General features: G+C 40.2%; 1 long non-coding RNA gene across 3 annotated transcripts in view; it reads right to left on the bottom strand.

Moving 5' to 3' along the window:
* LOC144929166 (uncharacterized) overlaps positions 1-15843 on the bottom strand; it is a 310164-nt gene that overhangs the window by 277487 nt on the left and 16834 nt on the right. The window lies entirely within an intron of this gene.

The raw sequence follows: 15843 nt of genomic DNA, 5'->3' as shown, positions 1-15843 counted from the left end.
TGAACCTATGGTATATCAGCCTGTCTGCGGTTTTCTGTGCTCCCATGGAACAGAGGAAAAAATTGCTAAAATGTGCACTTAAGTTTTCTTGTACTTTACAAATGCTTCATCTGTTTTGAAATTACTAAGGTAAACTTGTTAAAAAAAATGGTTACATGCTTTGTGGAAAAAACAGTGATCTTCCCTCCTGTGAAACTTTATAAAATGTATCTCCTACCAGTTTTACTCCAAATTTATTAAATATGTTTCAAAAAACAACCCCCCACCGCCAAAGAAAAGTTTAACCACCAATATTAAACCTTTTAGAGAACATTATTTTAAGTAGGGGCACAGTAATTGCTTGGATCTGAAGTTCTTCTCTGCAGCACTATAGAATACAAAAGAGCAGGGGGGTGACAAGCACCAGTCCTATTCAAGTGTAGTCTAATCTTTGGGGGAGTGAAACATCTAGTAAATAAGGCAGAGACAAACACATATAACATCTAGATGAGAAGATTGTTAAGAGAGAAAATTACCTGTGTATATATAAAGTCTGCTGCAGTTTCCACGATATGCATCTGATGAAGTGAGCTGTAGCTCACGAAAGCTTATGCTCTAATAAATTGGTTAGTCTCTAAGGTGCCCACAAGTACTCCTTTTCTTTTTGCGAATACAGACTAACACGGCTGTTACTCTGAAACCAACAAAAGTAAGTCACCAGTCTCTTCAGCCTCCTTCCTTTTGTATTTTACCCTCTGTGATGGTGATAAATTGTCAAAACTAGCCAAACCACAAATTTCAAAAGTCACAAACAAGGGCCTCTCCCTCCCATATACAAAGCCACACCAGGCTACATTTTGAACTAGCATTTAGGTCATTTTAATTTGCCTCACATTAGGCCACCACCAGAACATTATTATGCATTAATTACCAAGCTGAATTTAACTAATCCACTGAAGTGCCACAGATTACAATAAACTGAAAAAATAATAGCTTAAAGAGGGGCATTAAGTCAGGCATGCAAAATTTTCAAAAGAGCCTCAGTGACTTTGGAGGTTAAGTCCCATTTTCAAGAGAGATTCAAGATTGGTTCACTCTCGGAACTTTTGCCAGTATCACTAAAGAGTATGATTATTATTGTTTTTTTTTTTTTTTAAAAAACAGTTTTGCCCATATAATCTGAATCTACACGAGAAGGGTTTGCCAGTATATCCAGCAACCCCTTTCTAGCACAGACAAGACCCTGGTAACATAGAAGCCTAAATCCCAAAAGTGAAATTTTGAAAATGGGACTTCAACACTTTGAAAATTTTACCCCTGGTCAATATCAAACATGCAACTGCAGAATGCAGATCTAGTGCAGGAAGTACAAATGTTGGTCTGAGTTGGACATTGTGGGACGTATTTCAGACATTTAATCTATGTATTCTTTTCTGAAAGGGAAACTTCAGATTCATGGATTATTTTAAATCGGTGAACTATAATGAAAATGTTAAAAATAAATCCTACATTAGGCACAAGAGGCTGTCAAATATGACTATTCTAGACTGGCAACAAATGAGACTAGCACCCCTGGAAAACTTTCATAACTGTGGAGATAATCCAATCTCTAATGCAAATGGTGCTGCTAACACATGTTGTCTCCCATGAGTGTGTGATGGTGATTGCCGCTGATTCACATGAACCCACTTCAGAAAAGGAAATACCCTGATAAATCTACGGAGCCTGAACATACTTTTTGGTTTTACTATGCAATCGACACATTACCCTTAGTTCTGCCTGCCTTCCTCTATGAGCCAGAGAGCAGAAAGTATTCCTGTATTATCTAGATAGCTGGTGAAGCTACACCTGAAATGTTACCTTTACCGCTGAATTTTCTTTTGATGAGTTTAATCATATTTCAAGTTAAAAAAAAAGTTAGGTAGGTTCTGGATGCTGGGAAGAGTTGATTTCCTTTGACTTGTTGCCATGGTTCTGAAGATCAGAAGAGGGCAGCTGCATTTGCCTCAGTCTTTTATTCTGAATTTGAAGGATGAGAAATGGGAAAGGGGCAAGGTCTCTGTTTATGTTTTGTATGGCACGGGGGCACACTGGGTATGTAGATTGGAGGAAGAGATGCCAAAGAACAAAACTAGACGAGAACAGAAAGATTTCTTTAAGACCGTCAATCACCTGGCAACTCAGATGCAAGCAAGTCCCCACTGCTACTGTGCGGACATCCTCCGAAGGAGACAGGCTGGTGTAGGACTTATAGGAATTGATCCTGGCAATGACAGACAAGATGCAAGCCTCAACACTGTTGTAAGAGAAGAGCTTTGTGGAAATAGACTCAAAAATAAATAAGCTGTCCCAGGCCAGGACAGAGTCAGCTTAGATCACTGACATGACAGACTGCAAAGGCACCACTATTGTGTCAGCAGAGCTGCTGCTCATTCACACTGGAGGCTCACTGCAGCTCCTAGATACACAAAGGGCCTGATTCTGATCTAATGTACACTGGTGTAAATCAAAACTAACTTTACTAGTCAATGGAGTTACACTGGAGTAAAACCAATGGGAGAGGAGAGTGAAAGGCCCCAAATCCTTACAGGTGTGTGTGGAGGAAATAAAAGGGGGTGGGGGAGATATACCATGTACACCAACGCTTTCCTACATGAAAATTAAGCATCTGTGAAGATTTTTTAACCCAGCAACATACTAGTTTTCTGTAATGCCACTTTTCTATGAAGTGCACACAAGTCTGTTAAATTACAGACCACAGAATGTTTTTCAAACCCTAATTCCTTTGTAATCTCATATCATCTCCCAAAGCTAAATGCTGTCAAGTTTGCTACATGAGACCACCACGGAAAAACCAGGAAAGCTGCCAGTAAGTCTCAATAGGGGGCACTCTTTCCAATGAGTCAATCCTGAAACAGTGCTTCACCAAGTTATCAGAGGGGTCCCTCACTTGGTCAGAGATGCTGTCTTTGTGTGGAACACAAAACCAAGGAGCCTAGTCACTTGTAGTCATTAATATCCCCTGGCACTTTACTAAGATGTAAGGTGTCATATGAAGTGTCCTGCTCACATTCCAATTTGAATCATTACAAACCTACTTACACTTACCCTTCAATTTTCACAGATTATAGGCAGAGCTGGTAACACTGCTTAAAGTTGCCCAACACTTCCCATTATAAAGACCGTGTTTTCACTTGCTTATAATTTTGCCATACTTTAAATATTTGGGCTGAAGTTTTCCATGCCAGGTGTCTGCCTCAGGCTGAGTTGGGGGGGGGGGGGGAGGGAAATTTCAGCCAAAGGGGCTCAGCCCTTTTCAAGAATGAGGGTAGGGGAAAAAATAAATTGTTTTGCTCATGTAAAATGTTGGCAACCTTTTTCTTTAAAAAGCTCTAGGAGAGGCTTAATAATTTGGCAGAGGGTGACCTTTGTGTCAGTGAAGTGCCTTTGCAAACCCAGTGAAAATGCACCTAAATTTGGCCAAAATTATAAACCTCTAAAAAAGTCTTTGTTTGCACATGGCTGAGCAGGACTCTCCCTGCAGCTTCAGCTCTGGGCTACCACAGGCTGTGAGCAAGGAGATTGCCTGGGCCCCGAAGGGGGAGCAAATGAGAGCACGGGAAAGAGACAAAGAGGAGAAAGAAGCTACCCAATCCGAATGCAGAGGGGGACAAGAGACAGATTTTGGGGTGGGAGAGGGGAGAAGAATAGATTGGGGTGAACTGGGACTGGAGGCTGCCAGGAAGGAAGTACCTTGGGACTGAGAGTTAGACAGAGGGATTGACTGAATGGCTAGGCAAGAATACTGGGCATGGAAAGGGGACTTGGATTGGAAGGGAAGGAGACTGGGATTGATATGAAGCCAGGGTGAAGCGACTTTCAGGCAGTAAATTGGGGGAGACATTAAATGAGGAGTCAGGAGGAGACAGGGACACGCTGAGCAAGGAGATTAGAACCAAAAAACAGGGGGGTGTGGGGCGAAGAAGGTGAGAGGGGAGATCTGATAAGGAAATGAGGGGAGAGAAAACTGGGACTGGCTGGGCAGAGACTGGTACAAGGAAACAGAGAGGGGTGAGAAGCCTGAGAAGTAGAAATGGACTGGCTAGGAGTGGGGAAGAGACAGGACAGGAACAGGCTGGAGGCACAGGTAACCTTTCGTCTGACATTTCCTAACTTGAGTGCTTGACTTTGCAACCTTACTCATTTTCTTTTAATATTGTATGTTACATGCAGAAACGAACATGCTTTAATACCTCACCTGAACTGCTACCCAGTTATTTTTACCCCAGAAGTGGCTGCATTTCAGTGGCAGATGAACACTTCTTGCAAATATAGTTCCTAAAGCACGCTGGGACCATTTATGACGAAAGGCATGTTATTAAAGGCTATTATTTGAAACGCTGAGACAAAAGCCTTTTTCAATTTAAAACAAAGACAGACTTGTAGGCTTGGACCCTGTTTGTCAAGCTTTAGTGCAAAGCATAATTCTTTTTTGGGCAAAGTTCAAATAAACCTTGAAAGAGAGTGGTTTGTAATGGACACAATGACAACCACCATACCAAGAGACCGATAGTTTCGGAATGTCCTGTACCCGTAATGACCGTCAGGCTGTCTGTACGTATGTCAGAAAACGTACGGTCATGTTTCAGTGCAGTACTTAGTTCTAAGCACTCCAGAGTATACACAGCATATAAATTCTGTCTACACACACCGAACATGTCCTGCACACAAATGTTCATCAGAATGAGAGTGTCTTCTCCATCAACAGTCGTTCCCACTATTTCCGATTGCTGGCATTTCTATAAAGCAATTTTTTGTTTAATAAATTCAAACTTACCCCTCATCTAAATAGCACTGGGGGTTTTGTGCGGCTTTTTAACTGATAGATACACAACTGGTTTCAATTTAACCCCCCCCTCCAAAGGAGAAATGAAGTCAAATACACTTTATTACTTATTAGCTGGTAATAGAATACCTTTTGACAAGCTGAACAGTTGTAGCAGGCGGCAGTTAAAGTTTCTGCATGGCCTGTTTAGAATGAAAACAGGAATGAGAGACAGCTCTGTAACTGGGTTTTAAACACAACTCAGCCATCATACTGTGCCCAAACCAAGTATTTTTATCCAGTTAATTTAGTGAATGAATCCCTAAGGGTCCCCAGCCATCTACCACTACAGCTCATTAGAGCCCAATATCTGACTTTTCATGTTGTATCACTGAAAGCATTTATGCTTAAAATGTAATTAAACTTAAAACAAACAAGATCTCTTCCCCTTCACCCACCCTTTGACATTCTCACATTTTCCCCTTCCCCCAACTGACAAAGGCACAAACTTCTTTAGGGTTATTTAGGAAAACACTATACATTTCAACCACTTATGGCAAGACATTTGCCCAACTGTTCATCCTGCAAGCAATTAGAAATCTAAATACTTGGGGTAATGCATTACTATTGGGATTTAAACTTGCAGATCTCTTACAAACGAGTAATGTGGCAAGACTTGCTGTCCAATGAGGTGTCTTATTGAAATATCCCAGGCTGTTTCACTTGTCACAGCTGTCGTTTCAGCCATTTGCACTTACACTGTATTGCTTTCATTACAAAAATAGAAATTTGTGTCCTAAGTGCTGTTACATTACTAATGCTAAATATTTAATTCCCTGGGGTTCTAATTATGGTTGAGCACTGGCAACACTGATTCTACTTTTTAATAACAACTGTAAAAGCAATTTGAGCATTTTTCAATTAATTAAATACATAGTATTCGAGTAACCTCTTGTCATTTTGCCCTCCAGGACCTGAGCTAATTTGTGTGGCATAAAATGTTTTGAAAATTAACTGATAAATTACAGTGTGTAAAATGAACATTGTACCCTAGTAGTTATACACAGTACAGTTTCTTTATTTGTGAAGGTGTAGTGGTTTCTTGAAAAGAAAAAAAATATTCTACAACACAAATATTTAGTTAGCCCTAATTAGCAAAAGGAGATGCAGAGTCAAATATCCCAAAGCATCTATCAACTTACAGTAATACAAAAATAATCCTCACCCGTGATCCATAAAACTTACACTGCTAAATTTACCAAACTTGATTTTACCATCTTTCATAGCTGAAAGTAAACTTACATTATTTCTTTAATTCAGTGGCATTTTCTTTGTATGAATTCCGGGGGTTCACTTAATGTCAATTAAATTTAAAAAGCCCTCACGTAATAAATATTTTATTTAGAACATTCAATGCAACTTGCATGAAATATTTTAACTGTTATTGGAGAAAAAAGTAAACTTGCATGACAAACAGGAATCTACTCTGAAAACTATTAAGAAATATGTAAGTAGTTTGGATCCAAAATGTTTGTTTTCAAATTTACAGAACCCTATCCGAACAGCCTGCAAATCAGTTTTCTAGAATGTATTTATGGATGGTTTAAAAAAAAAATCACTGTACCTAGCATTCCTACCCAACTATAATGCAGTGACTTACTTCTATTATTGCCTACACTTGGCAAAAAAAAAAAAACCAAACAAACCCCACCCACATTCAAAAGCAATATTAGAAATCTAAAACAAAGCATAATAGTGGTGCACACCATGTATCCAGAAAGTGAAACCAAGCCATCTAGTTTCACTATCCAATCTAAACAAAATGAAAAAACATGCTACATAAATGGCAAAAAGTTAAATTTTCAAATGTTTTAATGATTTTTGATAGATTAATAATTTTCCTTAAACATGATTTTTAATTAGTCTCCTTTATAATAGAAATTATGTGGAAGACTGGTACAAAACACACAGAAAACCAACAGAATACAAAGGGCCAGGTTTCAGTCAAAGAACTCAGAGTTAAGGGTAGCACTCCAATCTCAGACTATACCAAATATCAATGGGATATTGCATAGAGGTGTAAAGCCAGACTATAATTTGTGCCAGGAATATTTTCCACTATCATAGTGCTTCAGAAACAAGGGGGGAAAAAAATCTTACTGATGTACAAAGACATGATGGGTTTTCCAAGGGAGAGTTACCCTTACCATCATTTCCTTCAAACCCCTCTTCAGAGTCTCCCTTCTTTCAACTACCATTCCAACATCAATCTCTGTCCAGGCACTCTCCATAGCCCTTCTCAGAACATGGCAACTCAGATAAATAGCAATAAAGGTCATTATAATTTTTACATTATTAAATAAACCTATTTCTTAAAATGATGGCCATTATGACAATCTTATTCCTGCCCTTTTCTTTTTCTTACACCAACACAAATGAAAACGTTTAAGGTCTGAAAACTTTGACCAAAAATATATATGCCAGTTCTTTCAGGTAAATGCCTTACATTTCTTCATGTGAACAGCCATTTGTTTGGTGATGGTGGAATCTGCAATGTATTGAATTTTTTAAAACGGAAACACATTGGAGCCCTGCAGCTGCTTAACAGTGTAGGGCAACAGTTTAGGATAGCAAGTGAAGAATCTCACCTAATTGGAACTACAGGCTTGTTGCTACAGTTTCGTTGCAAGTAATATATGACAAGTACAACTTGCTTTATCCTGCACACGTAACATACTGCTAGTTGTGCAAAATACGGTAAATTAGGGTTGACGTGACACAGATTGGTCAAAGAATTTTATACCCCATTAAGTTGGTCTTCTTGTCTAATTGAATAGATATGCTCCTGGATGTATTATGGGTTGAATAGTATGATTTTTATTTAAAAAAACCCAAAATATATGGGCACAAGTCTACTTGTGTCTGCTCGAGAGAATGTAGTGGGTCCAGTCTTTCAGATTAATACTGCATGTCTCATAACTGTCCTAAATATTTCTAAATTTTAAAATAAGAATACCATATTTATGCTGGAACTAACACTCTCTGGAACTATTTTAATTTAGTGCTTTATATATATATATATAAGGCCTGATTAATCCTGCAAGGTGCTGGGCACTCCTATGGGGTGCTAGGCACATTCAGATCCTGCTGTTTTTTTCCCAATGAGAATGGAGAGTTGAGCACATAATACAGAAGGGGTTCATGTTTCTATACAGCTATAACCTGCTCAAAGGAATCTGCATTCTAGAAAAATAACAGTGGGTCAGATTCTGCCACCCTAATTTACATGGTGTCAAGTATCAGGGGGTAGCCATGTTAGTCTGTATCCACAAAAACAGCAAGGAGTCTGGTGGCATCTTAGAGACTAACAGATTTATTTGGGCATAAGCTTTCATGGGTAAAACACCACTTCTTCAGAGGCAACTGGTGGCACCAGACTCCTTCTAATTTAGATGGAGTAATTCCATACAGTGCCAATAATAATGAAAAAGGTGGGACTACTTGTAAAGCAAGGTGCTACTAGACATGAGCAAAGGCAACAGAATCTTGGCCCACAGTGAATAAAGATGCCATCAGTACATAGAGAGGATAGAAGTGGGGACTGAGTGGTAACAGGACACGGGGAAAGGAGAAGGAAGTTCTTGGGAGACCAATATTTCTTAGCCCTGGTCTACACTGCAGAGTTAGGTCAACACAAGACAGCTTATGTGGACCTAACTCTGCAAGCGTCTACATGAAAGTTTCGCTCTCACCGATGTAACTTGCCTGCTACACCAACTTAATTCCACCTCCACGAGAGGCATAGAGTCAATGTTGATGTAGTTAGGTCAACACAGTGTCAATGCAGGCACTGAGTTGCTGACTGTTGCTGGCTTTTAGAAGCTGTCCCACAGTGCGCCACCCTGACAGTTCAATTGGTACAAGTGTTCCTGGTTAGGCCGCGTACTGCCAACACAAGGAGCAAAGTACAGACACCCACCAGTGATGTAATTACTGCAGCAGCTATATGCCTACGTAATTCAGGTAGACATAATTTTATAGTGTAGATATTGCCTTAATCTCTGCACGTGGGTTTTGGATTATATTGCAGCCTCGCATTCTGCTCACATACACTGTCTTAAAATGAACATGCACTATGTGTCAACTTCAATAAAAAGTAATACAGTTAATTACTCCATTCACCTGGAGCTGCTTTAACAAAGTATTTTTCCTAAAGTGTAAAAATGTAAAATACCAGAAAAATCAGTCATCTATGTGCAATGACTACTCAGCATCTAACAATAATGGATATACTGAAGAATAAAAATGTGAACCACTCTGAGCCCATAAATCTGAGTGACTAACTGTAAAGTATCTATAAAGTCAGCATTAAGCCTTTAAAACTCTAGCCCCAATCAATTGTAAACAAAGAAATAAAGACTCACGATTATTTTTGAAATATAAAAGGCTAGTTCACAATTTGAAATCCATTTTCTGCTTTTCCGGATTAAACCACACTTTTCCCATGTAAGAAATATGCTTATGCAGGAAAGCAAACTAGTACATACAAGTTTTTATAAATTAAATTTAAAAAGTCCTAGAAAACAAATAAGTTAATTATAACTGCATTTCTGATTCACTGATGAAACGTGCATTGCTTGCAGCAGAACATACATCTGTCAGCCAAAAAAGAGAGGGCTGCAGGATTCAGAAATCTAAACAACCAACAAAAAAAATCTCAAACGTTTATGCCCAAAAAACTTTTCACACCACAGAGGAGCCAACATCAACTCTCCAGGCTATATAAGAACCTAGAGAGCCAAGTGACAAAAAGCCTTTTAAAAATGGAGGAATAACTGGGCACTATCACCCTGCCTGATTTTTTTTTTTTTTTTAAAAGGATGCTTTAAGTGAATGGGCACCAGCTAACTAATCTTGGAAGAGAGAAAATCTAATACATGCACAGCAGGATGGCCGTCCGATTACTTTAAAGCAAATAGTTATTTCTAGATGAAACCCCACAATATTACACTTTGTAGAAGTAGGCAAAAAAATGTTAGCATTAAAATATGTTCACATATGGCTTGATTACTTTTATGGGGTCAAGTGAGATGCTGTGTCAAGTAGTAGTATATGTAGAACTCACAACACTCCATTCCCTGGCCAGTACCGCTCCAAAAAGCGGACAGTGTCTCAGAAGTCCCTTTATTGATAGCATGCAGTCCTCTATGCCAGGGGTTCTCCAACTTTAGTAACCTGTGGACCGCCATTTTGATTTACAATTTTTCACAGACCTCCTAGCCTCCTGCTCAGCACCAGGCCCCACCCCCACTCCACTCCACTCCACCCCTACCCCTCCTCTTCCCCACCTCTTTCCACCCTCCTCCTCCTCCCTCCCAGCACCTCCTGCACACTGCTGAACAGCTGTTCCCTGGCATGCAGGAGGCACTGGCAGGGAGGAGTTGATCAGCGGGGCCCGTGGGGCCCCTGCAGTACCCTCACAGATCCCAGTTTGAGAAACGCTGCTCCACGCCTGAAGTTCACACTCCAGTCCTTGGGCTCCTACCGAAAACTAGTGTTGAGGGGTTCCCTTAAGGCAGCGGTGCCTCTCCTGCTACTCTGCAGAAATGAATGTTTTAAAAGCCAAGCAGTGGGATATTCAAGGTGTTGAGGAGGAAGATGGGCCCTTGAAAGAAAGAGAACCTGCAAAATTAAGAGTTTGGAGAACCTCTAGATGGCTATTCTTTAGATGGAAAAAAAATCAAGGATCCTTCTTTTCTCTAGCTCTCCACAGAAAGATAGAAATCCCACGCCCATTTTGGATAAGGATATTTGATAAGCAGCATATTGGCCCATGCCTTTTCCCCAAGGTCAGAAAAGGCTATTTTCATCATCTAGTCTGATCTCCTATATGACACACACCATAGAATTTCACCCAGAGATTCCTGAATCTAGCCCAATAACCTGAGCTTCTAAGAGAGAGACACTCTTGTTGAAAAGCATCGAGTCTTGATTTAAAGACTTAAGTGATGGAAAATTTACTATATCCCTTGGCAATCAGTTCCAATAGTTCACGACTCTCATTAAAACTTTGCATCTTATTTTCGGTGGGAACTTTACTCACTTTCTCTCTATAGTTCCTACTCTGTCATCAGCTTGGGTGAAAGTGATCATGAAATGGTAGAGTTCATGATTCTAAGGAATGGTAGGAGGGAGAACAGCAAAATAAAGACAATGCATTTCAAGAAGGCAGACTTTAGCAAACTCTGGGAGCTGGTAGGTAAGATCCCATGGGAAGCAAGTCTAAGGGGAAAAACAACTGAAGACAGTTAGCAGTTTTTCAAAGAGACGTTATTAAGGGCACAAAAGCAAACTATCCCACTGCATAGGAAACATAGGAAGTATGGCAAGAGACCACCAGGAGATCTTCAATGATCTAAAAAAAAAAAAAAAAAAAAAAAAAAAGTTCTACAGAAAGTGAAAACTAGGTCAAATTACAAAGGATGAATATAAACAAATAGAACAAGTATGTAGGGACAAAATTAGAAAGGCCAAGACACAAAACAAGATCAAACTAGCTAGAGACATAAGAGTAATAAGAAAAAACATTCAACAAATACATTAGAAGCAAGAGGAAGATCAGGGACAGGGTAGGCCCATTACTCAATGAGGGGGTGCGGGGGAAAACAATAACAGAAAATGTGGAAATGGCAGAGTGCTTAATGACTTGTTTCAGTTTTCACCAAGAAGGTTGGTGGTGATTGGATGTCTAACACAGTGAATATCAGTGAAAATGAGGTAGGATCACAGGCTAAAATAGGGAAAGAACAAGTTACAAATGACTTAGACAAGTTAGTTGTCTTCAAGTCTCCAGGGCCTGATGAAATACATCCTAGAATACTCAAGGAGCTGACGGAGGAGATATCTGAGCCATTAGTGATTATCTTTGAAAAGTCATGAAAGACAGGAGAGATTCCAGAAGACTGGAAAAGGGCAAATATAGTGCCAAACTATAAAAAGGGAAATAAGGACAACCTGAGGAATTACAGACCAGTCAGCTTAACTTCTGTACCCAGGAAGATAATGGAGCAATCAATTTGCAAACATCTAGAAGATAATAAGGTGATAAGTGACAGTTGGCATGGATTTGTCAATAACAAATCTTGTCAAACCTACCTGATGGCTTTCTTTGACAGGGTAACAAGCCTTGTGGATGTTCCCCTGTTCTCTTCCCCTTGTGGGTGGGAAGAGAAGCGGTAGATGGGGTATATCTTGACTTTAGTAAAGCTTTTGATACTGTCTCGCATGACCTTCTCATAAACAAACTAGGGAAATACAACCTGGATGAAGCTACTATAAGGTGGTGGAAACTGGTTGGAAAACCATTCCCAGACAGAAGTTATCAGTGGTTCAAAGTCATGCTGGAAGGGCATAAAAAGTGCAGTCCTGCAGGGCTCAGTTCTGTTCAATATCTTCATCAGGGATTTAGATAATGGCATAGAGAGTATACTTCTAAAGTTTGAGGATGATACCAAGCTGGGAGGGGTTGCAAACGCTTCAGAGGATAGGATTATAATTCAAAATTATCTGGACAAACTGGAGAAATGAAGTAAATAGGATGAAATTCAATAAGGACAAATGCAAAGTACTCCACTTAGGAAGGAACAATCAGTTGCACGCATACAAAATGGGAAATGACTGCCTAGGAAGGAGGACTGCAGAAAGGGATCTGGGGGTCATAGTGGACCACAAGCTATGAGTCAACAGTGTAATGCGGTCGCAAAAATAGCAAACATCATTCTGGGATGTATTAGCAGGAGTGTTGTAAGCAAGACACGAGAAGTAATTCTTCTGCTCTACTCTGTGCTCATTAGGCTTCACCTGGAGTATTGTGTCCAGTTCTGGGTGCCACATTTCAGGAAAGATGTGAACAAATTGGAGAGAGTCCAGAGAAGAGCGATAAAAATGATTAAAGGTCTAGAAAATATGAAAAAATTGGGTTTGTTTAGTCTGATAGAGAGAAGACTGAGGAGATATAACAACAGTTTTCAAGTACATAAAAGGTTGTTACAAGAAGGAGGAAGAAAAATTGTTCTTCTTAACCTCTGAGGATAGGACAAGAAACAATGGGCTTAAATTGCAGCAAGGGAGGTTTAGGTTGAACAGTAGGAAAAACTTCCTGTCAGGGTGGTGAAGCACTGGAATAAATTGTCTGGGGAGGTTGTGGAATCTCCATCATTGGAGATTTTTAAGAGCAGGTTAGACAAACATCTGTCAGGGATGGTCTAATACATAGTCTTGACAGGAGTGGTCCTTTCCTGTACTACGAACACCTATTGCCTTGGAAATGTTTTGGTATGCCCGGAGTATGAAAACTCCTGACTAAAATCAATTGCTATATTTAGATACATTTTCTTGACTGCACTACAGTTTGTTCTGCTGATTCACTCCAAGTCTGAATTAAAGCAATGAGTTAAAAAGTAAACATACAGTATCAGTTCAGGAGGTAAACCACGTGTTTTGTCAAACATTTTTGTGGAGAAAAAAAAAGATGTTTAAAATAATGACGCACAAGGTTATGAAATGCTTGGGATCTAGAAATATTCATACAGAATACAGCAATCATTGTAGAGCCAGGAAGTCTAGTTGAAACCAACCTATTATTTGGAGTATTTATAAAGAAAAAAAATCTGTCTGCTCCGAAACACTTTCTTTTTTAGAGCTACATAAACACTATGACAATCTTAACTAAAATACAGTCATTATGTGCGCTCAAGTAAGATTTTAAGTCATTGACCTAATGTAGTTCTTACAGTGTTGTATACAAAATATGTGTTATTGCACAGTATTAGTTTAATTATGTATAACTACATGGTATTACTACCGTGCAGGCCAACAAAGACTATTAAGAAATCACAAGCATCTAAGTAAGTGTTTTGATATTGGTTCTATAATTGCCAAAATTAAGCTGCAGTTTACATGAATTAAGGCCTGACTTAGAAGAGCTGAGCATTCCTAACTCTTTAAGTTAATGGCAGTTGGAGATGTTCAGTAGTCCTAAGGATAAGGCCCTTCACTGTGCTCACTGCGACTTCACTGCTGAGCTTATCAGTAACCCGCCAAGGGAGTCCTGCTGCACATGGCACTGCGTCCAAGCCTAGAACTACACCCCCTTTCCTTCACAATTGCACCCCACTTGAAGAGTTGCTGGGAGGATCTTGGAAATTAAGCAGTCAGTATTCTGCCCCCTCACACTCTTCACATTTAAGGAATACACCACATGTGTGGACCAACACAAAGCAGCTTTGACTTCAGTGATCAGAATTTTCTCAGCAAAGGTCTAGCAATCCTTAGCCCTAGCATGAAAGTAGTTTTCCACATGGCTGCTCCTGAATACTGTCTTCTGACACTTCTTTGTTGGTACCCACTTTCTAAGAAATACTACAGCTACTGAAATTACTTTTAAGTTTGCTTATGGTCCCAAATCTCTGACCTGTTGCCCTAAATAAAAAATAATAATAAAAATCCACCCACCCACCCAATGCCACAATTCTGGAGTTACGTGGCAATTTTGTGGCATTAGTGGGCTCTGCATGAAAAGATATGGGGGAAGCCTGGTATGACTGCTCATGGGAACTGTTCTGTTCCTGCAAATTAATACTGTTCCTCCTTCTCCCAAGATCCCTCTCTCCCTTCCCCAACCAAATCTAAGGGTGTGAGGGGCAGACAGTGTCACTGTTCCAAGGCCGCACGGTATCCCCACTTCCTCCCCGATTTAGCTCACTTGCAGATGGTGCACACTTTCTCCTTTTCTAGCGTGTGGCTGGCTGGAAGAAAGTGGGACTCTTCCCTCTGTCTCCCCCTACTGACTGACTGTACTGCTGTCTGTTTCAGCTGTTTCAGTTTCTCATTTCTTCTCTTGTTTTTCCTCCAGCCCCAAGTCAGTGATGTTTCCAGCCTGCAGAATGGAAAATCCTGTCTTAACACGCAAGTTCAATAACCTGTTTCAGAGGATAGTCTATTTTGAAGGAGCCCCTTCATGACTCATGCTTTTCAGCATTTATTGCTTTTACTCAATAGTATCTCCATTACCAGAGAGGCGTAAGATCATCCTCATCTAGGCATATGAAAATCAAGAGCAGTGCCTCTGGTTCTGGTGCCCCAGCAGGCTGCAGGGACATCAGCAGTACTGGACAGGAATGCAGCAGCACATGTGTACATCGATGTTTGGAATGGTAACGCAGAGCGCCACACTGGTGCCGTGTGTCCAGTCAACTCTTATGACTGATGTATCAGTCCAGGCTGCCTCTCAGAGGCAGAAAAGCATGGAATTGTACTCTGGATATATAAAGATTTGTACCATTCACTGATGTTGACCTACCCCACAAGAAGACATCATCTGTGTCATACCCACTTTGGCAAGACCAACTGTCAAGGGACATGTCCAGAGGCAAATTGAAATGGGTACAGTTTACACCCCCCTCCAGCCCCCTGAGCATGTCTAACTTAACTTAGGCTCTCACCCACTTCCAGATGTGGAACTTATATTCCCTTTACACATCACCTCTGAAACCAGCCTGAGCCTAAGGAAGACATGTGAAGGGGGTTACGTTGTATCTCGCCAAGAGGATGCTAGTCTACTGCAGTCAATGTAAGTTAACATCACCTACCTGTTCACAGGGCTAGAGGAGGGAGTACAGTACCTTAGGTTCTATTAGAGTCAAGTAGGCCTAGTAAACCCAGGCCTGGAATGGATGGGGTTGGTATGAAGCGAAGATGCACATAAACAAGGAGCTAACACTTGCACTTAGTCATGGTCACACAGAAACACCTAACAGTGTCTATCTTTCCTTCAAATATTTGAACCTGGGCAATCTTCATACTAGAAAAACCCAAGAGTCACTCTTATTGGTACAGAAAAGTGAAGAACTTGTAAGGTACCTTTTTCTTTGTCTCTCTTTTTGGAGACTGAAAGAGCTTTGATCAAAGGAAGAATGTGTCAGTCAAAAGAGGAGGAAGACAAAACCCTATTCACTGCATATTTCTATCTGAAATTCTTA

Source organism: Lepidochelys kempii, chromosome 12, assembly GCF_965140285.1.
Source record: "Lepidochelys kempii isolate rLepKem1 chromosome 12, rLepKem1.hap1, whole genome shotgun sequence".
Lineage (NCBI taxonomy): Eukaryota > Metazoa > Chordata > Testudines > Cheloniidae > Lepidochelys > Lepidochelys kempii.
The sequence above is the reverse complement of the archived record's forward strand: the minus strand, read 5'-3'. Positions and strand labels throughout refer to the sequence as shown.